Source organism: Procambarus clarkii, chromosome 2 (genome assembly GCF_040958095.1).
Source record: "Procambarus clarkii isolate CNS0578487 chromosome 2, FALCON_Pclarkii_2.0, whole genome shotgun sequence".
NCBI lineage: Eukaryota > Metazoa > Arthropoda > Malacostraca > Decapoda > Cambaridae > Procambarus > Procambarus clarkii.
The window spans coordinates 20,051,531-20,079,108 of NC_091151.1; the positions used below are offsets into that span (position 1 = coordinate 20,051,531).

Below are 27,578 nucleotides of genomic sequence, written 5' to 3' on the forward strand. Positions count from 1 at the left end.
AGCGCAAAGAGAGAGACAGGGTTTAGTGGGTTTTAGTGGGTTTAGTGGGGTTGTCTGGTTAGTGCGGCAGATCCCTGGCAGATCCCTGGCAGATCCCTGGTTAAGAAGTTCCTCATCTTATCATATTTTCCTGTTCGGTAATTCAGTCTTTTCCCTCCCGATCCCATCCTTGGATAGGTTATCCCTACCTCCACCAGATACTCAGATGTCAATGCACTGTGGTCACTCATTCCTATGGGGGCTTCAAATTTGACTTCTATTTCTGACTAATTCAAGGTGAATATCAGGTCGAGTCTAGCTGGTTTATCATTGCCTCTCATTCTTGTGGGTTCCCTGACATGTTGACTCAGAAAGTTCCCTGTTGCCACTTTCATGAGTTTAGCTCTACATGTATCTATGTATCTGAACCTCCATGTGGGTCCCCATTCTCCGAGTCTATATTTCCATGGTTGAATTCACCCATGATTAAGAGTCTGGAGCCATTCCTGCAGGCAACTAAAGCTGCTCTCTATTATTGGATGTCATGTTGTTCCTATCAAACTCCTATCTGGGTCTTCTGTCATTTAAGTGAGGGTTGTAAATGACTGCCACTGTTATTTTCGGCCCACCCCATGTCATAGTTCCTGTTATGTAATCTCTGAATCCGTCACAGCCCGAAATTTCCATCTCATCAAAGCTCCAGTCCTTCCTTATCAGCAGGACCACTCCTCCACCTCCTCTCCCTTCCCTTTCTTTCCTTACTATATAGTAGTACTTTGGAAACACAGTTTCTGTTATAACTCCTGACAATTTTGGTCTCGGGAGTTCTATTACTTCTGGGTTTTCTTCCTGCACCCGTTCTGCCAGTTCGCTTGCTTTATTGGTAATCCCATTGATGTTTGAGTACATTACCTTAAAGCTCCCTTTCGTATATCCATTTTCACCCTCCCTCCCTTCAAGGGTAGGAAGCTGATCCTTGGGCATTTCTACTTGGGTAGGCTCCTCCTCCTGTAGGGAAGTTGCCAGGGGTTGAGGGGGAGGTGAGGAGGGAAATAAAGGGCTTAAGTCTTGCCCAGGTCTGCTTGGGACAGGAAGGATTCCTGATGGGGCAAGGTGTGCTTGGGGTTAGGGGGGCAGGGATTACTTGGGCTTAGGCCATGTCCTCCTGTGGTGTAGTTAACAGGGGTTTGGGGGGAGGCTGGGTGAGGGGATGGAGGGCCTAGGTCTTGCCTCGGACTGCTTGTGGCAGGAAGAAGACCAGGGAATGGGAAGGTAGTGAGCCTCTATATGCAAATCGGAGGTTCATGGTGACTACTTATATTGTATTAGGTAAGTAAGGGGTAAGGGGGGGAGGGAGAATTTGGATGATATGGTGGGCATTGTGTAGGGGCAAGTAGGGATTTGAGCTGGGAGTGAAGGGGGGCCCTATGTGGTGGTGGACTGGGGAGTTGCATTCTCTTCTGGGGTGTCTGAACTATTGGTTTGGGGTTCCCCACTCCACTCTTGGAGTGCTAGGATGGAGGCAGATCCCTGGCTTCCTTCCCTCTCCCTGCGCCTTTTTCTTGCATCTGCTGCCCTTATTATCGCGTCCTTGGTCATGTCCCTCTGAAGGTATATCTGTCTGTAATTTCTTAAATTTTTAGTTTGCTGTTCTTTACTAGTATGTCCTCTTTGGTGGCCTCGTTCCTGAATACTACCTTGATCAATCTCTGTTTGTCTTTGCTATACTGGCCAATCCGGAAAAAACTGCTCTATGTCTCTTTCAGCCCTTTCCATTCCTATCTCCTTTAGTATCCCTGACACTGCAGCTTTGTCATTAGTCCTCCATTCTTCCATTGTGGTCCTTTTTTGTTCCTGGAACACCTATCACTACTACAGCTCCTTTCCTTTCCATTAGCTGGCTTGAGCATCTAGCTGCCTCCTGTCAGGTTACTGCTTCCATTACAACTTCCTTGACTGTGGACATGGCATCTGGTCTCATCAGTATTTCAGCAAAGGTGGCAAAATGTGCTTCTGTTAGTTTAGTGGGGGTTAGTGCATGTCTTATGTAGTTAATTAAGATGTGTTAGTGTGTAGTGGGATAAGTGCAAGTCTTATGTAGGTAGTGTAGTTGTGTTAGTGTGTAGTGGGGTTAGTGCACATCTTATGTAGTTAATGTAGTAGTGTGTATAGGGGTTAGTGCATGTCTTTTGTAGTTAGTGTAGTTGTGTTAGTGTGTAGTGAAGTTAGTGTATGTCTTATGTGGTTAGTGTAGGTGTGTAAGTGTATAGTGGAGTTAGTGCATGCCTTATGAAGTTATTGAAGTTGTTTTAGTATGTTGTGAAGTTAAAGCTTGTCTTATGTAATTATTGTAGTTGTATTACTGTTTAGTGGGGTTCGGCCAGCGTGTCCTGCACATACACGGTGGGAGTTTGTTTTGGTTTGGGCGGTGTGTTTCAGTGCCGGTGTTTTACGCCCTTTTTTCTCGGGTATTTCGCCTCTCGCTCGTCTCCCTTCTCTGCTCTTCTCCCTTCTCACCCGACCCCCAGAGGCAAATGCCAATAGGAAAAAGAGCCGACGAAAAACAAACCTGAACCGAAGGGGCACCACCAACCGAGGAGAAGATTGAGCACGCTGACCAGAGACCAGGACGGTGCAAGCGGCGCACGAACAGGCCGGAGGTGAAACAACGCACGAGACAGCTTACTAACGGTGCAGAAGCAACACCAAGACCGAAAGCGAGCCGAAGCGGCTCCGCCAGCGCCGCACGAAAACGAGGCGACAGTATGTGGCAAGATGACGGTCCCCAACCCTAACCAGAAAAACCAAGCCGACGCTAACAACCGCAGCCACCTAAGAAGAGACAAGAGGAAAAGGAAGGACTGCCAAAATACCCCATACTGCCGCCAAGAGGAATTACGCAGGTGGGACACCAAGAACGAAGCCACCATACCACCAACCAGAGGCAAGACACGCAAGGCAGAAGGTAATCAGCCCCGACAAGGCTCATCCGAGCCCAGGAAAATGCGGAGCCGCGGGAAGATCTCGGGCACGACCACCAACCCCCAACCCGGCACAAAGGAGATGGAACGTCTGCCGAACAGAAAGCTTCCCAATGCAAGCAAGCCCGCCAGGAGATCAGAAAACTGGTCCGACGCGAGACATCGCAAGACCCTGAAAAACCAACAGGCAGGGCAAGCCAGGAAAACCGAAGAAGGTGTAAGGGTTGCCACCAGAACAGTACCAGAACCAAAGGGTACGAGCAACGAAAACAGACCAAGACACATAAGCGCACCATATGAAACAGGCTGAAGGAACGCCCAAGAAGCCAAGGAACACATGAAGAAAACCCCTGCGGCAGAGGAGGAAACAATAGGAACGCACAAGGAAGGGAAGCGGCAGAAACCGGACCCCCCCCCCCCTCCCTAATACAGCAGCAAGTACAGGCAAAAATGACCAAAGGAGATGCCAGGGAAGCGACAGGGGAGAGGCAGGACGAAAGAGCCAAAGCTCAAACCCCAGGAAACACAACCAGGGGTGGACAATCAGGCGTGGACAGAACCCCACGCACATGGAGGGCCAAGCCAGGGACCCGAAGACCACGAAGTACAGGAAATATATGGTATTCACCTTGGGAATACCATGGGAAACTAAACTCAAGAGAGAAGAATGTACAGGATATGATGGACTATGTCACCCAGAAATGACAGGAAACTGCTGATAGATTTATCCCGGTCCAAAAGGAGAAAAGCGAAAAACAACAATAGAATCCATGGTTCAACCAAGAATGTAGGGTAGCGAATGTCCTCTCCTGGACCTCCTGAGGGATTTGGGCCTTATGGAGCTTAAACCTCCAAAGAGCTCTGGTTACTACATCAGACCGTTACTCACTAACCGCACTGCACTAACTACATTAGACATGCACAAAACCCTCTACATTAACACAACAACACTAACTACATAAGGCATGCACTAACCCCACTACATTAACACGACTACACTAACTACATTAACCATGTACTAGCCTCACTACACCCTAACACAACTTCACTAACTATTTAAGACATGCACTAACCTCACTACACAGTAACACATCTTCACTTACTATATTGGACATGCACTAACTCCTCTTCACACTAACATACCTACACTAACTAGAAAAGGCATGAACTAACCCCACTACTCCCTAACACAACTACACTAACTACATAAGACATGCACTAACCCCACTACACACTAACACACATACACTAAATACAAAAAACATATGCTAACTGCTCTAAACACTAACACAACTACATTAACTACATAAGACATGCACTAACTCCACTACACACTAATTCAACTTCACTAACTATATAAGACATGCACTAACATCACTACACACACTAACAAAACTGTACTAACTACATATGACGAGCACTAACTTCACTACACACGCAACTGAACTAAATTCATAAGACACGCACTATCTTCACTACAAACTAACCCAACTTAACTAATTACATAAGACAGGCACTACCTCCTCTTTATTCTAACGCAACAACACAAACTACATACGACATGCACTAACAAAACTATACACTAATACAACTACACTAACTACATAGGTCGTTCACTAACTCCATAACACACTAGCTACATAGGAATTGCACTAACTTAACTTCATTCTAAAATAATTACAAATGATATGCACTAACTTCACTACACACTAATACAACTACACTAACTACATATGACATGCTCTAACCCCATTTAACACTACCACAAATACACTAAATACATAAGACATGCACTAACTACATTACCTACTAACACATCTACACTAACTACATAAGACATGCACTAACCTCACTACACACTAGTACAAATACACTAAGGAACCTGCGTAAGGAATCCTTCAGAATCTAGTATAACACATATGTAAGGCCAATCCTGGAGTATGTGGCCCCAGCATGGAGCCCGAACCTAGTCAAGCACAAAATGAAGCTGGAAAAAGTTCAGAGGTATGCCACTAGGCTAGTCCCATAACTAAGAGGCATGAGATATGAGGGAAAGCTGTGTGAACTGCACCTCACGTCGATGGAAGACAGAAGAGCTCGAAAAGACATGATCACCACATACAAAATTCTCAGGGGAATTGACAGGGTAGACATGGATGGATTATTTAACACGGGTGGAACACGCACAAGGGGGCACAGGTGAAAGCTGAGTACCCAAATGAGCCACAGAGATATTAGAAAGAGCTTTTTCAGTGTCAGAGTAGTTAGTAAATGGAATGCATTAGGCAGTGATGTGGTGGAGGCTGACTCCATACAAAGTTTCAAATGTAGATATGATAGCGTCCAGTAGGCTCAGATATCTGTACACCAGTTGATTGACAGTTGAGAGGCGGGACCAAAGAGCCAGAGCTCAACCCCACGCAAGCACAACTAGGCGAGTACTAACTACATAATACTTTCAATAACTTCACTACACACTAATACAACTACAATAACTACATAAGACATGCACTAACCTCACTTCACAACTACATTAACTGCCTAAGACTTGCAGTAACTCTACTTGTCACTATCATAGCTACACTAACTCCATAAGACGTACACGAACCCCACTACACAAGTTGTGCTCACATCAATCTTATTAACAACACTCTACCCACCTGCAGCCCCTTTACTAGGGTTCCGCCCACCACCTGTCTACCTCACTCACAACCCACCACGTACCCACCACACCCACCCTCCACCCACCTCGCCCACCCTCCATCTGTTCACCACCACCTCTCCAAGAAAGGACTTCGACCGTTCCCAACACATTCGTCCTCCATCAGGCCATCTCTTCAGCCACCTTGTGAACGATCCATTGAGAGAGAGAGCGAGGGTCATTGACATTTTGAGCCTCACTATATTTAAGTTCATCTGTGATATTTATCACATGTTAGTAAGTCATTACAATAAAAAGTATCCACTTCTCGCCAGAATGTCTCTGAAGCGGAAGAGAGAGGAGGAGGAGCAGCACCAAGTGGAAGGTGAAGCCTCCACCACTAAGAAAGTCTTCGGCTATGAGCTTAAACAACTCGTCTGCCGAATAGAGCGGGAGAGAGAAGAGTTTGCAAGGAAAGATTCGGAGAGATGGGCAATAAAGACGACTTATAAGAATAAAATAAATAGACTTCGTAGAGAGGGAAAGAGGGAAGAGATGGCGAGGGAAGTATATGACATGGCTGCAAAGTTATTAGTACTCAACGATACGGTAAAGAAACTCCACAATAAGGTTTTAGAAACGCGAAAATTACTGAAGGATGAGGTTAAGGCCATTGGTCCTATGATTACGGACATGAGGGTAAAAAGGCAGAAGAAGGAAGTAGAAGCCATGAGTGAGGCCAAAGCCAAAGACCTGGAGGATGCGAAATCCGAAGAGCTAAACCAGGAATTTTTGCTCCAACTGATGTCTACTTTATCGTTTACTAAATGAATCTAAGACAAAAACTGAAGTCCCGAGACAAGGAAGAAATTAGTAACGAAAGAAGCCACTTGCACTGGACCGTAAAGCAATGGTCTCGTTTCATGCAGGTCAGCGTTCAATCCCCGACCATCAAGTGGTTAAAAAAATTCTCTTCATAATTACCTTACCTTTTATATTTTGTAATTTACATATTTTTGTTCAGTCGTAATTGACTATGTTTTTAATAAAGTGTGTACTAACCTAGATGAGCTTGCTTGGTCGAGCTTGGCTCCTAGCCCCGCCTCCCAAGGTTCTTAGATCAATAAATGTTTTTTGACCTTTACTGTGTGTGTGTGTGTGTGTGTGTGTATGTTCTCACCTAGTTATACTGAGCTTGTCGTGTTTGTGGGGGTTGAGCTTCGGCTCTATGATCCCGCCTCTCAACTGTCAATCTACTGGTGAATAGATTCTTGAGCTTCTCGAAGCTCTATCATATCTACATTTGAAACTGTGTATGGAGTCAGCCTATACCACGTCACTTCCTAGTGCATTCCTTTTACTTCTCTGACACTGAAAACGTTCTTTCTAATGACTCTGGGTCGTTTGGGTAATCAGCTTCCACCTGTGTCTCCTTGTTCGAGTACCACCCGTGTTAAATAATCTGCACTTGTCTACCCTGTTAAAATTAATTTCCCTGAGAAGTTTATATGTGATCATGTCTTCCCGAGCTCTTCTGCCTTTCAGCGACGTGAGGTGCAGTTCACACAACCTTTCCTCGTAACACATGCCTCATAGTTTTAGGATTCTGCTAGTGGCATACCTCTCACCTTTTTCCAGCTTCATCTTGTGCTTGACTAGGTACGGGCTTAATGCTGGTGCCGCATAGTCCAGGATTGGTCTTACATATGTGATATACTAAGTTCTGATAGATTCCTTACATAGGTTTCTAAAGGCAGTTCTGATGTTAGTCAGCCTTGCTAACGCCGCTGATGATATTCCCTTGATGAGGGCTTCAGGAGACAGGTTTGGCTTGTTATCAATTCCATGATCTTTCTCTCTGTCCGTTTCATGGAGAACTTTGTCTCCTATTCGGTATCCTATGTCTGGCCTCCTAGTTTTACCTTACGTTTACTTGGGTTGAACTTTAGTAGCTATTTATTAGACCATTCCTTCAGTTTGTCTTGTTCACCTTATAGCCTCATACTATCTTCCTCTGTCTTAATCCACCTCATAATTTTTGCATCATCAGCAAACATTGAGAGAAACGAGTCTATTTTTTGGGGGAGATCATTTGCATATATCAGAAACAGTATAGGTCCAAGGATTGATCCCTGCGGGACTCCACTGATGACTCCCCTCCACTCCGAGACCTCACCCCTCACAATGACTCGCTGTCTTCTGTTTCTTAGGCACTCTCCTATCCATTGGAGTACCTTCCCTTTCACTCATGCCTGCATCTCCAGCTTGGGCACTAGTCTCTTGTGTAGTACTGTGTCAAAGGCTTCCTGGCAATCCAAAAATATACGGTCTGCTCACCTTTTCTTTTGCATGATTTTTGTTGTCTGGTCGTAGAATTCAAGTGATCCATTCACTGAACCCATGCTGATTTTGTGTAACAAATTTTTTCGATCCAGATGTTCCACTAGTTTTTTCGCACAATCTTCTCCATCAACTTGCATGGTATGCAAGTTAGGGACACTGGCCTGTACTTCAGTGCCTCCTGTCTGTCCCTCTTCTTGTATATTGGGACTTTATTAGCCGTCATCCAAATTTTGAGCAGTTAACCTGTTACCAGTGATTTGTTACTCATCACAGAAAGTGGCAGGCACAGAGCTTCTGCTCCTTCTTTTAGTATCCATTTTTATTTATTGACAGGGGTCATCATTCAACGTGGTACGGCGTCACGCTCAGCCAAGCAACATGACCAGCAACCTGTACAATTAGAACATGAACAAGACTCACAGCAGGCACTACCTCGGGTAACACCACTACCACAACATCCACTTATACCTCACCCATCACTACAACATCAACCTCAGCCATCCCCCCAACCCCATCACCAACCCCAGACCACCCAATACCTACTCCAATCCAGAGCCACACACACACCATATCCCAACCTCAGGCAACCCAACCCCAACCCCTCCCCCAAACCCAGACCACCCAATACCTACTCCAATCCAGAGCCACACGCACCATATCCCAACCTCAGGCAACCCAACCCCAACCTCAACCCCTCCCCCAAACCCAGACCACCCAAAACCTACTCCAACCCCAGGCACCCCAACCCCAACCTCAATTCCTATACCAGCCCCAGGGGCCACCCACTTCCTGAAGCCTCTCTTCCGACACACCAGGAATTATGAGTCTGATTTTTAAGTTGACCCTGCCGACACTCATAGGTAGGGAGTTGCCGTCCAACAAGGTGGAACGCAACCGCCAAGTGGAGGACTGGTTGTGGAATATGAATGCGATGCTAGAGATCGTCCCAAATGATGGTCTAAAAACTACTCTCGTCACAGGGGTTTGCGGGGACGTAGCCGGTCCACTGGCGAGGCTGAAAGAGTTTCGGCACCTGACGACATGGCCTCAGTTTGTCCAGGCGATTAGGGACAAGTATAAAGAGAAAGTGTCAGCAGATGAAGCTCGGGTATACCTTCAGTCCCTTAAGAGGGACGACTGTAGCACTTTACAAGAATTTGGTACCCTGATAATGAGTAGTGTTGACGACCTTACCCAGGAGCTAGGGTACGATGATAGGCAGAACGGTTAGCTAAGCACTTGTTCTGTAGGGCTTTACCTCCTACCATGGGTCCGTTTATATCTGCAGAAGGAGCGTTATTAAATTTTGAGGAACTCGTCCAACACACCGCCACAGTACGGAACATAGGGATGAGAACGGAGAGGACTGGGGCTCAGTCGTCCCCATATGTTGAGGCGGTACGAAAAGACGAGAGGGGTAAGACGAATGACTATGGAGTCAGTTCGTCAGGCAGGAAGCCGACCACAGCTGCACGTTCGGGCCTACCTGCACGGGGTACCAACAGGGACACACGGGCGTGTTATTCGTGTGGAAAGCGCGGACACATACGGATGTATTGTCCGGATGCGAGAACAAAAAGAATGAAAGGTTGCCCCTAGTGATGAATCTTTGAAGTAAAGGTGGAAGGTGTGAGATTTGCATTTTTTGTGGACATTGGAAGCCAGGCAACTCTAATTAAAAAGTCAGCCTTCAGCAAATTTAAATATGCACGCCTTAAGCATAGTGCGAAGACATTAACAGCAGTAAATGGGGAAAACTTAATACCTTGGGTCAAGGTACCATTAACTTTGAAATTAATGGGGAATTGCAACCTCATACATGTACGATCGTTGAGAATCTTGATTATCCAGGAGACATCCTCATGGGGACCGATTTTCTATCTCGGTTTGATTACTCCTTATCTGCACAAAAAGGGGCTAGAAACTGCAGATAGCAGTTGGGACAGACTTCCTACCCAGTGGAAATGATCAACCATCCCCCAGTTGTATATTCAATTAAGAGGAAGCAGAAATATAATGCACACTTCCCAAAATGAATTTTTAAGTCTCTTCCAGACACAGTTAAGAGATCATGTGGATTACATGCATTGACGAAGCAAAGTTGCCCACCACATTCTTTTAAATTTATTAAAGTAGCCAAGGAACGTCACATCCTACCAGATACCACCCTTCAGGTGGCTGGGAGATGTGATAGGTTATTAATTCCCCATCATCCAATTGTAGTGCTTGTTAAAGGTGCACTCATTCCAGTCGTCAATCTCTCACATAAGACTTTTCGCTTCAGGGCAGGTGATAGGATATCTCAGAGAACTATGATGAATGACACAGAAATTTTTCACCATGAGTCAGCTGAGACGCCATCCATCACAGCATAATGTAGTACTTTAAATATGATAGACAAAAAGACACCATCAAAAGTAGAGAATGAGACAGAAGTTTCGAGTAACGTACTAGATATAGATATGTTAATTTCGGCACTTGATTTGCAACATGTTCCGCAGGCAGATAGAAAATTGTTGGGGGGAGTTTTACGAAAATTCCCCAAATTGTTTGTGACAGAGGATGACCAGATTGGTCTCCTTGATAGGATTGAGCACACCATTCAAACTGGTGATCATTTGTCTGCGTACACAAGGCAGTGGAGGTTGCCGGATCAGCCTAAGAAAACTATCAGGGAGGAGTGCCAGAAAATGTTGAGACAGGACGTGATAGAACCAAGTACGTCACCGTGGCTGTCTTCTGTTATGTTAGTTCGCATACCTGATGGTAGTTATTGTTTTTGTGTGGACTATCGAAAGGTAAACGAAATAACTAAGGGTGATATGTATCCATTGCCCCCTATACAGGAGATAATAGATCAATTTGGAGCGGCTAAGTACTTTTCCACTCTCGATGCCAAGTCGGCATATCGGGCGATACCGGTCGCTGAGAAAGACAGGGAAAAACAGCATTCTCTGATGGCAGGCACACGTACCAATTTCGCAGGATGCCTTTCGGCCTAAAGACAGCGCCTTCGTCATTTCAGAGGGCCATTAACTTAATCCTCAGCCCAGTTTTGGGAAGCCATTAGTTGGCTTACCTGGATGATGTAATAATCTATTCCAGGACGTTTGATGAACACTTACGAGACTTGACTAAGACTTTGACCTTGTTAAATCAAGCGGGTTTCAAGTTAAGTGTGCAGAAGTGCACTCTGGCAGCTCAGAAATTCAAATTTCTGTGGTTGCAGGTGAGCACAGACGGTATCAGGCCTGACCCTGACTCTTGCCGCGCCATTGTTGAAATGCCAATTCCAAAAACAGCAAAGGACGTGCGCAGGTTTCTAGGTGCAGCCGGATACTTTCGTCAGCACATTGAGGGTTTTGCACGAACATCAGCACCCCTGACCGATTTAACAAGGAAAAATGTAAAGTTTATTTGGAAGTTAGAACATGATGTAGCGTACGCAAAAATGAAAAGTCAACTCAGTACAACACCAGTATTGGCTGTGCCAGATTTTGATAAAGAGTGGGAAGTACATACAGACTCCAGTGGTATAGCTATTGGTGGATGCTTGATGCAACGAGATAATGAAAATTTCCCCCATCCAGTGGCCTATTTCAGAAGGAAGATCAAAGGACCAGAGATTCGTTATTTGGCCATGGATCGGGAGGCGTTCACAGTGGTAGAGTCAATTAGATATTTCGAACCTTATCTTTTTCAACGCTATTTTGTATTCTACACTGATCACAGAGCATTAACACACATTTTTAAGAAACGTAAGAAATGCCCGTGGATGTCACGTTGGTCTAACGAATTGTTTGCACACTCATTCCAGATCCTTTACAAGCCTGGACCGTCACATGTAGGGCCGGATACATTAAGCAGAAACATTGCTGCTATTAACGTAAATGTAAATATCGAAAATATTTCCAGTGTTAAAATGAGAGAAATCCAAATGAATGAACCTAGGTGGAAAGATATTATTGAATATTTGGAAGGGGGAAATTATCCGTCCAAAAATCGTAAATTGCCAATACATGAGTTTGACTTTCCTGTAGAGGCAATGATGTGGATTTCTTAGCTGTACTTAACTCAGATAGCAGACTTTACCTTGCTTTGGGGTTTCCAATTTCCAACAAACCCAGAGTTATACCCATGCTTCCGCCATGTTCTTGTCTGTCATTTCCCAGGTCTGATTTGTACACCTGCCCAGTTGTCTCAACTACACGTGAACCTTATCTGCAAAGATCAAGGGGGAGGCACGTTACACAAAGTCCTCACCCACCGGACCCAGTAACTAGCCAATTGGTTACATAGGGTTGGTGACAATACACCAGTCACCCAGTCGACACCTCACGTCACTAACGAGGTTGTCTTGGCTCAGTATGCTGTCTACAAGGATGCAGTCACCAGCGCCACAACATTTTACATCATCGGGTTGTCTCTACGTCATCACTACTCACCAGCTGCGTCGTCAAGACTGCAAGCGAACCGGAAGTAAATGTGGAAAAATCGAAGAGAGATCCAGCATGTAGCAGTACTAATTATTCTCATCGATGGATCCATGGTCATGTCGTCTATTGTAACGCAAGCGGAAGGAGGCAGACACTAGATGAACGACACGGGCTCCCTACAGAGTACAATCGACTCGCCATAGAAGGAGACCACAGCCTCCCTCGGCCCAAGGTTAACTGAACAAGGGTATACACGTATGGTGTTTACGGCCTAGTAGTCTGGTGTCATCAAGAAACGCCTGAGATGAAGTGAACCATGATGACTGAAGATGGGGAGCCACTTGTTTTGTCTACACGCCACCCACCTCAGCGCCTTTCTGCAGCTACTTCCGTCACGAGACATCGTTGTACGTTTACGTCCTGCATCTCCGTGGTTCAGCTACTGTTTCATTCTCTTATATCGTGCATATCAAGACTGTTTTGTGGGCTACAAGATGAGTAAGGAGTCGCATTTCTGTTAGCAAGATTCACCCGACCGGCGGCAGCCATTAACGAGTTGTCGCTGGTCACTCAACACTCAATTCTCGGACAGTCTGTTGTTCTTCAGCGGTAACTGGATGAAGTGCAAGAGGACCAGGATTATCTACAGTCAGCAACTGATGGTCATGGAACTATAATCAACTAATCGTCAGCTTTCTAACATCAATTTTTTTTCTTCATGAACAATAGTGGAACGGAAAAAGTAAATGTCATCTTTGCTCTATAACATTAACGTAATGCTTCTGAAAACCTAGGAACATGAGTTTGAAAAAATAGTATTTAAATGTTGAAACCATGAAATTAAGTTACTAAAATTCTGGAAGACTCCAATATGGACAATTTTTGTTACATAACACTGTTTAAATGAATCCTTATTGTGCGGTGCCTAGAACATCAAGCTCTAGAAAATTGTTGTCATGTCATGTTCTGTGCTTGAGAGCAAGAAGGGAGAACTAACTATATAAACATTTGACACTCTTAGTGTGAACACCATTTTCGCTGTATTTCAGCGATGAACTGTGATATTAGAAGTAGTATTGATTAATAAATGATATTTGTGTTTGATTGCTTATTCTTAGAGAATATCATGTGAACATTAATGTTTTAATAAAATGGATGATTGGAACACCGGGATGAACTTGGAGCGAGTTCAGTGTAAGACTGAGATTTCAGTTTGTGTGTTTAATTCTCATGTTCTAGATTGGAACGCGTGGATGGGTAATAGAGAGCCAATGATTTTTGCTAGCTAGCTTTTGCGGAAGGATTAGGGCTATTGCATTTAGTTATTTCAGTACAGGGATAGGATGTTATATTCTCGGATGTATTGGAAAGATTATTGGGCTGTCTTCAGCATAGTCGGGATTCACATCCCAGGGTTTTGTTTAATTGTGTATTTATGGTTATTGATATACAACCTGCTGGTTGTCATTGAGTGTTAGATAGGACAGTTTTGGTATTTTGGAGGCTTTGTTTTAGATTGTTAATTAAAGTAAGGGGTTTGGGATAAGAAACTGTGTATTAAATAGTTTAACACAAAGTGTCTTAAGTACTTGAACGAGGGGGTTGTAACAGTAGAACTGTAATATAGAAAGTTCATAGATTTAAACATTAGAAATGTTGGTGAGCTGGAAGTGACCGGACCTGACTGGTAGCCTGGGGCCAGATTCACGAAAGCACTTACGCAAGTACTTACAAACGTGTACATCTTTCCTCAATCTTTGACGGCTTTGGTTATATTTATTAAACAGTTTACAAGCATGAAAACTTCCCATTCAATTATTGTTAGTGTTCTAAACAGCCTCCTGGTGCTTCGGAGCTCATTAACTGTTTAATAATTGGAAACAAAGCCGCCAAAAATTGAGAAAAGATGGACAGATTCTTAAGTGTTTGCTTAAGTGCTTTCGTGAATCTGGCCCCTGGGGCTTCCCCAAGGGATTAGTGTAGAAAATGGTGGCGCCAACTGCCTCCCGTGACGTGTTTTCGAACTAGGAGTAGTATTTCAGAATTAAGAGGCATTATTAGTCATGGTTAAGTACTTATGTTAAAAAGTAATGTCAATTGAGAATAATGAATAGGTCTTGGATGGTATCAAAGAGATGGTTGACGTCAGTAAGATTTATATATGTAAGACACACGTGTTGCCACTGGAAAATAGATACCTACTCACTGGAAAATAGATACCTACTCACTGGAAAATAGATACCTACCAATCTATTAGTTAAATCGTGTAAATTAGGGTAATACAAGTGCTACTGTTTATTGTAATTAGCCTGGCTTGAGTATTTAGATAATTCCCATTTGTTTTGGAATTAGTAGTCACCTTTAGTGACAAATACTAGATTTTAGTTATTAATATCAAAGATTAATCTGGCAACTAGCCTCGGGTCAGCCACGGGGAGGTCAGGCAAGCCTTGGTGGAATGAGGTTTAGTCAGTGTAGGCTGAACATCAACTGGGAACAAGATCTCTTCCCGGGTGCCGGCAGACCATCAGGCCAGGCTGTGGTACTCACCTAGTTGTACTCACCTAGTTGTGCTTGCGGGGGTTGAGCTCTGGCTCTTTGGTCCCGCCTCTCAACCGTCAATCAACAGGTGTACAGGTTCCTTAGCCTATTGGGCTCTATCATATCTACACTTGAAACAGTGTATGGAGTCAGCCTCCACCACATTGCTTCCTAATGCATTCCATTTGTCACCACTCTGACACTAAAAAAGTTCTTTCTAATATCTCTGTGGCTCATTTGGGCACTCAGTTTCCACCTGTGTCCCCTAGTGCGTGTGCCCCTTGTGTTAAATAGCCTGTCTTTATCAACCCTGTCGATTCCCTTGAGAATCTTGAATGTGGTGATCATGTCCCCCCTAACTCTTCTGTCTTCCAACGAAGTGAGGTTCAATTCCCGTAGTCTCTCCTCGTAGCTTATACCTCTCAGCTCGGGTACTAGTCTGGTGGCAAACCTTTGAACTTTTTCCAGTTTAGTCTTATGCTTGACTAGATAAGAACATAAGAACAAAGGTAACTGCAGAAGGCCTATTGGCCCATACGAGGCAGCTCCTATTCTATAACCACCCAATCCCACTCATATACTTGTCCAACCCGTGCTTGAAACAATCGAGGGACCCCACCTCCACAATGTTACGCGGCAATTGGTTCCACAAATCAACAACCCTGTTACTGAACCAGTATTTACCCAAGTCTTTCCTAAATCTAAACTTATCCAATTTATATCCATTGTTTCGTGTTCTGTCCTGTGTTGATACTTTTAATACCCTATTAATATCCCCCCGGTTATGTCCATTCATCCACTTGTAAACCTCTATCATGTCACCCCTAACTCTTCGCCTTTCCAGTGAATGCAACTTAAGCTTTGTTAATCTTTCTTCATATGAAAGATTTCTAATTTGGGGAATTAACTTAGTCATCCTACGCTGGACACGTTCAAGTGAATTTATATCCATTCTATAATATGGCGACCAAAACTGAACTGCATAATCTAAATGGGGCCTAACTAGAGCAAGATATAGCTTGAGAACCACACCAGGTGTCTTGTTACTAACGCTGCGATTAATAAATCCAAGTGTCCGATTTGCCTTATTACGAACATTTATGCATTGATCCTTTTGTTTTAAATTCTTACTAATCATAACTCCCAGATCCCTTTCGCAATCCGACTTCGCAATCACAACACCATCTAGCTCGTATCTTGTAACTCTATCATCATTACCTAACCTCAGAACTTTACATTTATCAGCATTAAACTGCATCTGCCAATCCTTTGACCATTTCAAAACCCTATCTAGATCAACTTGAAGTGATAGTGAGTCCTCCTCCGAATTAATTTCCCTACCGATTTTCGTATCATCGGCAAATTTGCAAATGTTGCTACTCAAACCTGAATCTAAATCATTTATATATATTATAAACAACAGAGGTCCCAGGACAGAGCCTTGAGGCACTCCACTTACAACATTTTCCCACTCTGACTTGATTCCATTTATACTAACTCTCTGTTTCCTTTGGTATAGCCATGCCCTAATCCAGCTTAATATAGCACCCCCAATACCATGAGACTCTATTTTTTTAATCAGTCTTTCATGTGGCACTGTATCAAAAGCTTTGCTAAAGTCAAGGTATACAACATCGCAATCCTTACCACTATCAACTGCCTCAACAATGCTAGAATAAAAAGATAACAAATTTGTTAAACATGAACGGCCATTTATAAAACCATGTTGCGACTCAATTATTAATTTATGTTTTTCAACTCCATGCTGGAGCCGCATACTCCAGGATTGTTGACCAGACCACACACTAGAAGTTGAAGGGACGACGACGTTTCGGTCCGTCCTGGACCATTCTCAAGTCGATTGTGATGAGAACAGAGAGAGAGAGAGAGAAGATTAAGCCACCCAAAAGGTGGCTTGGGCATGAATAGCCCATAAGTGGGGGCTCTTTTGAGCCATTTCCAGTATCAATAGATGGTACTGGAGATCTGTGGAGGTGCAACTGCACCCTGCGTGACGGGAGATGTCTCCCGTGTAGGGACACGGATGAGGATGAGGACAGGTAGGGACAGGCAATAAATAGGCAAGAGAGAGCTGAGGAGGAAAGTAAGGTGTAGGGGATAGTAGTAATAATGAGAACTGCAGAAGGCCTATTGGCCCATACGAGGCAGCTCCTATTATAACAACATACTTCAGCCACGTTATTGTGACTCATCGCCTCCAGGATTGGTCTGACATATGTGGTATATAATGTTCTGAAAGATTCCTTACACAAGTTTCTAAAGGCCGTTCTTATGTTAGCCAACCTGGCATATGCTGCTGATGTTATCCTCTTGATATGAGCTTCAGGGGACAGGTCTGGCGTGATATCAACCCCCAGGTCTTTCTCTCTCTCGGACTCTTGAAGTATTTCATCTCCCAAGTGGTACCTTGTATCTGGTCTCCTGCTTCCTACCCCTATCTTCATTACATTACATTTGCTTGGGTTAAACTCTAACATCCATTTGTTCGGCCATTCCTGGTATTCAGGTATCTGTGCTCTTGAGTTAGTATACTGTAGAAGTCCACATTTTTATTGTTATAGCGTTTACATTGCCTCCATTAAGTAGGGCTTTAGTCAGGGAATTTACTAAATATCGTTTTGATGCATAATTTTGGTTTAAAATATAGTTATAGAATTTATGTTGTTTAGTGGAATTTTTACCCTTTGTCTATTTCACATTACTGTTAAACGCAAGCCTCATGTCTACACCTAGTCGCCTCATGCTAGCAAACAAGCATTTACTCAATTAAAAAAGATAATCCCTTTTCAATTATTCCCACATTAACGTAAAGCTTATCCTTCCTTTCCAAATAATTGGGGATAGAGTTTCATGGTACGCATGGTAAGTGAGTAGGACCCTTCGAAGGTTTTGGTAGTGCACATTAACATGTTAAAAGCATTTCAAGGCTCCAGTGTCATGTGTGGTACAGGACACAGTCACCCCTGAGAACCATATATCTGATGACTTGTCTAATCCTACCTTAGGTAATTCTAGGTTTGAGGAGATGATGGGTCATTTGGATGTGGTTAAATAACGACCAGTTTTTAATGAGTAGTGAGGTTAAAGGTTGGCCCCCGTTACAACCACACCATCAGCCTCCAACGACCGCACCACAGTGAGAACACGAAGCCAGACCACCAAGCTGACTGACACGCCCAAGATCCGAGTTTGCTGAAATCATAAGAAAAAAGACCACCAACGTAATGCTGTAACACCAATACCAAACATCAACTGTTAACTACCAGCTGCTTGCGAGCCCAGACCCTGTGTGTACGGCAAATGACGCCCCCACTCAGTTCCACAGCACTCTTCTCAAGTTAAAATCCGCTGTGGGTTGGACCACCAATCTTTCATCTTCCCTCTTCACCTCGTCTCCAATTCCTCGCACAAGATTTCTGCATCCTCACCCCGTTCTTCCATCCCCTGCTTGCCAGTTCTATGAACATTTTCAAGTCAAGTAACCCTATATGTACTGTTGACCAAATATACTGTACTGTTAAAGTAGATTTGTTTATAATGTTTCTTGTTTAATTGTTAATTATTTTCAAAACATTCAATAATTCAATTATGTTCCCATATCTCCCTTAATTTTAAGTGTTCGTGAATAACACCTGTTTATTTTATCCTACATCTCTTCATGTTATGCCCTCCCTAAAAGCTGTGTATCATTTGCAAAATGTTTGAGAATTTTTTATGTTAACGTGCTTCTTGTTAGTACTAAGTGTCAACCTCATCAAACGTTTAATCGTCCTCTTTTATGTAAAGTTATGCCCGAAACGTGCACTGCGTATTAGGTCTTTATACAATGTACTTATCTTCCTCTATTCTTGAATCCAATAAATGAACATAAAATGTTATTAAAAGGACGCTGGGGTGTCACAGACAATAATTGCTTTTATGGTCACAAGCACTAGGAACCAGAGTCACTTGACACCTATCAGGTGACGGTATATTTACTCTGCACGTGTAACATAGCATATTTCATGATAAATAAATTTGCCAAAAGTGAGACTAGACAACTGTGTTTAAATTGAAGCCCTTGAACGGGCTAACAAAAATTGCCGTAGCCGACGCTTGTTCACGCCGATTTAACCAATATTTAACGTGATATTTAACCAATGGTTAAATATCACGGCGGTATTTAACCAATACCGCCGACCCAGCGGGGTATTGGTTAAAGTTTTCAACTAGCAATAATCGCACCTCGGATGTACCTCATTGGTTACCATACTGCCGCTACGCAAAGCTGGTGATCACTCGGGCTGTGAGCACCAGCCTCTGGGCCCTGCAGACCATATTCTGCCACCTGTACTCTATGTGTGCGTATGTATATGTACGTATGTGTATTAAGTATATGTGGAAGCTGATCAGAGTTACATTTCACCTTTGTAAATGCACATTAACTATACTATGGTAAGAATACATCGACCACTTTATGTAAGGCAGGCGTAACTCTGTATCTATGTATTTATGTCTGAGGTTAGATTAGCATTTTATAAGCACCACAGTCACCTTCATTGGTTGATTGTTCAAGAAATCCCTGAACTATATGTTCAACAGATCTCTCACCCTGTCCATAGATAACAGAAGAAAAAGTATATATGCTGGTTAGCATTGTAATTGTCTGGCCACGTCTGTGGTAGTAAATCTATATAAATAAAAATGGAAATGTTCGTTTGTTCAAAATCGCTAATCTCCGAAAGTTCTTCACCGATTGCTTTGAAATTTTCACACACCGTTCCATTCGCATCCGAGCGGGTTTTTATATACATATTATATGGATGTCACGTTTGTGACGAGAAAATCATGTTTTTTTTTTTAAACTGTGTTTTTCATGTGTTTTTCATGCAGGGAAATCTTCGACACCCTTTACCAATTGCTTTGAAATTTTGACACAACGTTGCATTTGAATAGGCTCGTCTTTTTATATATCTACTATATACATGCCTCACGGATGTATCCGTTAACATACACACACACACACACACACACACACACACACACACACACACACACACACACACACACACACACACACACACACACACACACACACACACACACACACACACACACACACACACACACACACACACACACACACACACACACATATATATATATATATATATATATATATATATATATATATATATATATATATATATATATATATATATATATAACTGAAAACTCACACCCCAGAAGTGACTCGAACCCATACTGCCAGGAGCAAAGCAACTGGTATGTACAGGGACGCCTTAATCCGCTTGACCATCACGACCGGACAAAAGGAAGTGATAGCCGAAGCTATTTGAACCACTTCCCCGCCGGCACTCGGATGGTAATCTTGGGCATAGCATTTTATCAAATCACCTCATTCTTTGGGGCACACGTGAGGAACACAAATGCAAACAAGCCTGAGTGGCTTGTTTGTCACGTGTGCCCCAAAGAATGAGGTGATTTGATAAAATGCTATGCCCAAGATTACCATCCGAGTGCCGGCGGGGAAGTGGTTCAAATAGCTTCGGCTATCACTTCCTTTTGTCCGGTCGTGATGGTCAAGCGGATTAAGGCGTCCCTGTACATACCAGTTGCGTTGCTCCTGGCAGTATGGGTTCGAGTCACTTCTGGGGTGTGAGTTTTCAGTTGTATATAGTCCTGGGGACCATTCAGGCTTGTTTGCATTTGTGTTCCTCACGTGTGCCCCAAAGAATGAGGTGATTTGATAAAATGCTATGCCCAAGATTACCATCCGAGTGCCGGCGGGGAAGTGGTTCAAATAGCTTCGGCTATCACTTCCTTTTGTCCGGTCGTGATGGTCAAGCGGATTAAGGCGTCCCTGTAAATACCAGTTGCGTTGCTCCTGGCAGTATGGGTTCGAGTCACTTCTGGGGTGTGAGTTTTCAGTTGTATATAGTCCTGGGGACCATTCAGGCTTGTTTGCATATATATATATATATATATATATATATATATATATATATATATATATATATATATATATATATATATATATATATATACATATATTTATATATATATATATATATATATATATATATATATATATATATATATATATATATATATATATATATATATATATATATATATATATATATATATATATATATATATATATATATATATATATATATATATATATATATATATATATATACAATACAATACAATACAATTTTATTTAGGTAAGGTACATACATATAATAAATATTTACAAGGATTGTTTAACTTATAGGTATAGCTAGTACATACAATGCCTAAAGCCACTATTACGCAAAGCGTTTCGGGCATGATAAACTTAAATGACAAGCTTAATACTAATTGAGCATAATGAGTAGAATGAAAACAAGAAATGAAAAAAGTAAAATATATAATATTTATATATATTATTATTATTATTAAATATGACCGAAAAAGTAAGATTAATAATTCTAACACGAATTTTCTCGATCTTTCTTATGTTTCTTTTCACTGTTGATGGTAATTAAAAAATCAATTCTCCAAAATTAATTTTTATTTCTAGTCTGACACGACACTTAAGCGCATTTCGTAAAACTTATTATATTTTCAAAGACTTTAGTTTACACACACACAACTATAACTGAATAGAGCTTAAACATCTTCGATTTTTTATACCTGCATTTGGGTGAGGTGATATGTTTCAACAGTTTTGGATGAGGGTGAAAACAAACTTTCACCACAAGACAGAACACGAAACAATGGGTATAAATTGGGTAAATTAAAGGGAAGAATGGAAGTAATTGCAGAGGGCCTATTGGCCCATATTTCTTGATGCTTCTATATTGGAGCGGAGTCTTGAAGTGGGTAGAATATAGTTGTGCATTAATTGGCTGTTGATTGCTGGTGTTGACTTCTTGATGTGTAGTGCCTCGCAGATGTCAAGCCGCCTGCTATCGCTGTATCTATCGATGATTTCTGTGGTGTTTGCTAAGATTTCTCTGGTGATGGTTTGGTTGTGGGAAGAGATTATATGTTCCTTAATGGAGCCCTGTTGCTTATGCATCGTTAAACGCCTGGAAAGAGATGTTGTTGTCTTGCCTATATACTGAGTTTTTTGAGGCTTACAGTCCCCAAGAGGGCATTTGAAGGCATACACGACGTTGGTCTCTTTTAAAGCGTTCTGCTTTGTGTCTGGAAAGTTTCTTATGAGTAGGCTGGCCGTTTTTTTGGTTTTATAGTAAATCGTCAGTTGTATCTTCTGATTTTTGTCTGTAGGGATAACGTTTCTATTAACAATATCTTTCAGGACCCTTTCCTCCGATTTATGAGCTGTGGAAAAGAAGTTCCTGTAAAATAGTCTAATAGGGGGTATAGGTGTTGTGTTGGTTGTCTCTTCAGAGGTTGCATGGCGATTCACCTTCCTTCTTATGATGGCTTCAACGAAACAAACTTCAACGAAAGTCTTCAACGTGTACCTTGACTTTAGCAAAGCTTTTGATACAGTGCCACATGAAAGACTGATTAAAAAGATAGTCTCATGGTATTGGGGGTGCTATATTAAGCTGGATTAGGGCATGGCTATACCAAAAGAAACATAGAGTTAGTATAAATGAAGTCAAGTCAGAGAGGGAAAATGTTGTAAGTAGAGTGCCTCAAGGCTTTGTCCTGGGACCTCTTTTGTTTATAATATATATAAATGATTTAGATTCAGGTTTGAGTAGCAACATTTGCAAATTTGCCGATGATACATAAGAACATAAGAACAAAGGTAACTGCAGAAGGCCTATTGGCCCATACGAGGCAGCTCCTATTCTATAACCACCCAATCCCACTCATATACTTGTCCAACCCGTGCTTGAAACAATCGAGGGACCCCACCTCCACAATGTTACGCGGCAATTGGTTCCACAAATCAACAACCCTGTTACTGAACCAGTATTTACCCAAGTCTTTCCTAAATCTAAACTTATCCAATTTATACCCATTGTTTCGTGTTCTGTCCTGTGTTGATACTTTTAATACCCTATTAATATCCCCCCGGTTATGTCCATTCATCCACTTGTAAACCTCTATCATGTCACCCCTAACTCTTCGCCTTTCCAGTGAATGCAACTTAAGCTTTGTTAATCTTTCTTCATATGAAAGATTTCTAATTTGGGGAATTAACTTAGTCATCCTACGCTGGACACGTTCAAGTGAATTTATATCCATTCTATAATATGGCGACCAAAACTGAACTGCATAATCTAAATGGGGCCTAACTAGAGCAAGATATAGCTTGAGAACCACACCAGGTGTCTTGTTACTAACGCTGCGATTAATAAATCCAAGTGTCCGATTTGCCTTATTACGAACATTTATGCATTGATCCTTTTGTTTTAAATTCTTACTAATCATAACTCCCAGATCCCTTTCGCAATCCGACTTCGCAATCACAACACCATCTAGCTCGTATCTTGTAACTCTATCATCATTACCTAACCTCAGAACTTTACATTTATCAGCATTAAACTGCATCTGCCAATCCTTTGACCATTTCAAAACCCTATCTAGATCAACTTGAAGTGATAGTGAGTCCTCCTCCGAATTAATTTCCCTACCGATTTTCGTATCATCGGCAAATTTGCAAATGTTGCTACTCAAACCTGAATCTAAATCATTTATATATATTATAAACAACAGAGGTCCCAGGACAGAGCCTTGAGGCACTCCACTTACAACATTTTCCCACTCTGACTTGATTCCATTTATACTAACTCTCTGTTTCCTTTGGTATAGCCATGCCCTAATCCAGCTTAATATAGCACCCCCAATACCATGAGACTCTATTTTTTTAATCAGTCTTTCATGTGGCACTGTATCAAAAGCTTTGCTAAAGTCAAGGTATACAACATCGCAATCCTTACCACTATCAACTGCCTCAACAATGCTAGAATAAAAAGATAACAAATTTGTTAAACATGAACGGCCATTTATAAAACCATGTTGCGACTCAATTATTAATTTATGTTTTTCAACTCCATGCTGGAGCCGCATACTCCAGGATTGTTGACCAGACCACACACTAGAAGTTGAAGGGACGACGACGTTTCGGTCCGTCCTGGACCATTCTCAAGTCGATTGTGATGAGAACAGAGAGAGAGAGAGAGAAGATTAAGCCACCCAAAAGGTGGCTTGGGCATGAATAGCCCATAAGTGGGGGCTCTTTTGAGCCATTTCCAGTATCAATAGATGGTACTGGAGATCTGTGGAGGTGCAACTGCACCCTGCGTGACGGGAGATGTCTCCCGTGTAGGGACACGGATGAGGATGAGGACAGGTAGGGACAGGCAATAAATAGGCAAGAGAGAGCTGAGGAGGAAAGTAAGGTGTAGGGGATAGTAGTAATAATGAGAACTGCAGAAGGCCTATTGGCCCATACGAGGCAGCTCCTATTATAACAACATACTTCAGCCACGTTATTGTGACTCATCGCCTCCAGGATTGGTCTGACATATGTGGTATATAATGTTCTGAAAGATTCCTTACACAAGTTTCTAAAGGCCGTTCTTATGTTAGCCAACCTGGCATATGCTGCTGATGTTATCCTCTTGATATGAGCTTCAGGGGACAGGTCTGGCGTGATATCAACCCCCAGGTCTTTCTCTCTCTCGGACTCTTGAAGTATTTCATCTCCCAAGTGGTACCTTGTATCTGGTCTCCTGCTTCCTACCCCTATCTTCATTACATTACATTTGCTTGGGTTAAACTCTAACATCCATTTGTTCGGCCATTCCTGGTATTCAGGTATCTGTGCTCTTGAGTTAGTATACTGTAGAAGTCCACATTTTTATTGTTATAGCGTTTACATTGCCTCCATTAAGTAGGGCTTTAGTCAGGGAATTTACTAAATATCGTTTTGATGCATAATTTTGGTTTAAAATATAGTTATAGAATTTATGTTGTTTAGTGGAATTTTTACCCTTTGTCTATTTCACATTACTGTTAAACGCAAGCCTCATGTCTACACCTAGTCGCCTCATGCTAGCAAACAAGCATTTACTCAATTAAAAAAGATAATCCCTTTTCAATTATTCCCACATTAACGTAAAGCTTATCCTTCCTTTCCAAATAATTGGGGATAGAGTTTCATGGTACGCATGGTAAGTGAGTAGGACCCTTCGAAGGTTTTGGTAGTGCACATTAACATGTTAAAAGCATTTCAAGGCTCCAGTGTCATGTGTGGTACAGGACACAGTCACCCCTGAGAACCATATATCTGATGACTTGTCTAATCCTACCTTAGGTAATTCTAGGTTTGAGGAGATGATGGGTCATTTGGATGTGGTTAAATAACGACCAGTTTTTAATGAGTAGTGAGGTTAAAGGTTGGCCCCCGTTACAACCACACCATCAGCCTCCAACGACCGCACCACAGTGAGAACACGAAGCCAGACCACCAAGCTGACTGACACGCCCAAGATCCGAGTTTGCTGAAATCATAAGAAAAAAGACCACCAACGTAATGCTGTAACACCAATACCAAACATCAACTGTTAACTACCAGCTGCTTGCGAGCCCAGACCCTGTGTGTACGGCAAATGACGCCCCCACTCAGTTCCACAGCACTCTTCTCAAGTTAAAATCCGCTGTGGGTTGGACCACCAATCTTTCATCTTCCCTCTTCACCTCGTCTCCAATTCCTCGCACAAGATTTCTGCATCCTCACCCCGTTCTTCCATCCCCTGCTTGCCAGTTCTATGAACATTTTCAAGTCAAGTAACCCTATATGTACTGTTGACCAAATATACTGTACTGTTAAAGTAGATTTGTTTATAATGTTTCTTGTTTAATTGTTAATTATTTTCAAAACATTCAATAATTCAATTATGTTCCCATATCTCCCTTAATTTTAAGTGTTCGTGAATAACACCTGTTTATTTTATCCTACATCTCTTCATGTTATGCCCTCCCTAAAAGCTGTGTATCATTTGCAAAATGTTTGAGAATTTTTTATGTTAACGTGCTTCTTGTTAGTACTAAGTGTCAACCTCATCAAACGTTTAATCGTCCTCTTTTATGTAAAGTTATGCCCGAAACGTGCACTGCGTATTAGGTCTTTATACAATGTACTTATCTTCCTCTATTCTTGAATCCAATAAATGAACATAAAATGTTATTAAAAGGACGCTGGGGTGTCACAGACAATAATTGCTTTTATGGTCACAAGCACTAGGAACCAGAGTCACTTGACACCTATCAGGTGACGGTATATTTACTCTGCACGTGTAACATAGCATATTTCATGATAAATAAATTTGCCAAAAGTGAGACTAGACAACTGTGTTTAAATTGAAGCCCTTGAACGGGCTAACAAAAATTGCCGTAGCCGACGCTTGTTCACGCCGATTTAACCAATATTTAACGTGATATTTAACCAATGGTTAAATATCACGGCGGTATTTAACCAATACCGCCGACCCAGCGGGGTATTGGTTAAAGTTTTCAACTAGCAATAATCGCACCTCGGATGTACCTCATTGGTTACCATACTGCCGCTACGCAAAGCTGGTGATCACTCGGGCTGTGAGCACCAGCCTCTGGGCCCTGCAGACCATATTCTGCCACCTGTACTCTATGTGTGCGTATGTATATGTACGTATGTGTATTAAGTATATGTGGAAGCTGATCAGAGTTACATTTCACCTTTGTAAATGCACATTAACTATACTATGGTAAGAATACATCGACCACTTTATGTAAGGCAGGCGTAACTCTGTATCTATGTATTTATGTCTGAGGTTAGATTAGCATTTTATAAGCACCACAGTCACCTTCATTGGTTGATTGTTCAAGAAATCCCTGAACTATATGTTCAACAGATCTCTCACCCTGTCCATAGATAACAGAAGAAAAAGTATATATGCTGGTTAGCATTGTAATTGTCTGGCCACGTCTGTGGTAGTAAATCTATATAAATAAAAATGGAAATGTTCGTTTGTTCAAAATCGCTAATCTCCGAAAGTTCTTCACCGATTGCTTTGAAATTTTCACACACCGTTCCATTCGCATCCGAGCGGGTTTTTATATACATATTATATGGATGTCACGTTTGTGACGAGAAAATCATGTTTTTTTTTTTAAACTGTGTTTTTCATGTGTTTTTCATGCAGGGAAATCTTCGACACCCTTTACCAATTGCTTTGAAATTTTGACACAACGTTGCATTTGAATAGGCTCGTCTTTTTATATATCTACTATATACATGCCTCACGGATGTATCCGTTAACATACACACACACACACACACACACACACACACACACACACACACACACACACACACACACACACACACACACACACACACACACACACACACACACACACACACACACACACACACACACACACACACACACACACACACACACACACACACACACACATATATATATATATATATATATATATATATATATATATATATATATATATATATATATATATATATATATATAACTGAAAACTCACACCCCAGAAGTGACTCGAACCCATACTGCCAGGAGCAAAGCAACTGGTATGTACAGGGACGCCTTAATCCGCTTGACCATCACGACCGGACAAAAGGAAGTGATAGCCGAAGCT

At 42.1% G+C, this 27,578-nt stretch overlaps 2 pseudogenes; both read right to left on the reverse strand.

Annotated features, from left to right (window-relative positions):
• Nucleotides 1–18,999: 18,999 nt before the first annotated feature.
• On the reverse strand, nt 19,000–19,211 carry LOC138367376 (U4 spliceosomal RNA; annotated as a pseudogene).
• A 7,077-nt stretch (nt 19,212–26,288) lies between these two features.
• LOC138367377 (U4 spliceosomal RNA) lies at nt 26,289–26,500 on the reverse strand (annotated as a pseudogene).
• Nucleotides 26,501–27,578: the final 1,078 nt, after the last annotated feature.